This window comes from Triticum aestivum, chromosome 5B, assembly GCF_018294505.1.
Source record: "Triticum aestivum cultivar Chinese Spring chromosome 5B, IWGSC CS RefSeq v2.1, whole genome shotgun sequence".
NCBI lineage: Eukaryota > Viridiplantae > Streptophyta > Magnoliopsida > Poales > Poaceae > Triticum > Triticum aestivum.
The window spans coordinates 698107610-698108450 of NC_057807.1; positions in this window are offsets into that span (position 1 = coordinate 698107610).

Genomic DNA, 841 nt, shown 5'->3' on the forward strand with positions numbered 1-841 from the left:
TCACTCGCCCTCTTTAAGGCTCAATGCATCGTTATCCAGACATATGTCTGCGGACATACGGGAGCTAAAATTTGACATTTGCCCTTGAAGATGCTTAATGACACACATTCTGCCGTCGATGTCCATCGATGCCATAGCACTAAAACGGTTGTTCCTATCGGCTCCCGTGTCGCTCCTGATTGGAGGCTTGAGAGGTGATCATATGAGTCTGTTTAGTGCTCGATTTAGGCACGAAACTTCGAAATGACGAAATATGGCCACAAAACATAGGTGTATAAATACAGCTCCTCCTAAAATAGAAAACTAGAAACTCTAGATACCGTTGAGGCAAAGCGAAACCAATGGCAATCACAAAGTTTATTTTTCTTAAAGATTTAGATATATATTATAAAAGTTCATCAAAACTACAAAGCACCTCAAACATAACAAAAATTACATCGAGGTTTTCGGACCATCGAACAACCACTGCTGTCGCTAGAACGAATCGTCGACATGCCGCTGTCGCTGCTCCCCTACCGAAGTCAGTTTGACCTTGTCGATGACAACCGAAAAGTCTTCGTGCAGGTGGCCGGAAGGACCAACGCCCTGGAGCCGTAGTCGTCACCATTAAACCCTCGAATAGGAATTACAATGGGATTGTTTGGTGTAATGGTTATAGTCATGATCATTCTAATATGGGGACAAATGATAGTCCAAAAGACAAGATTGAACAAAGTTAAGAAGGAGTATTTTCGTCAACACGGAGGCGTGCTTTTGTTTGATAGGATGAAACTAGAGAAAGGTCTTTTCTTTCAGTGTATTTTCAGAAGTTGAACTCATACATGCAACCAACAACTTTGAC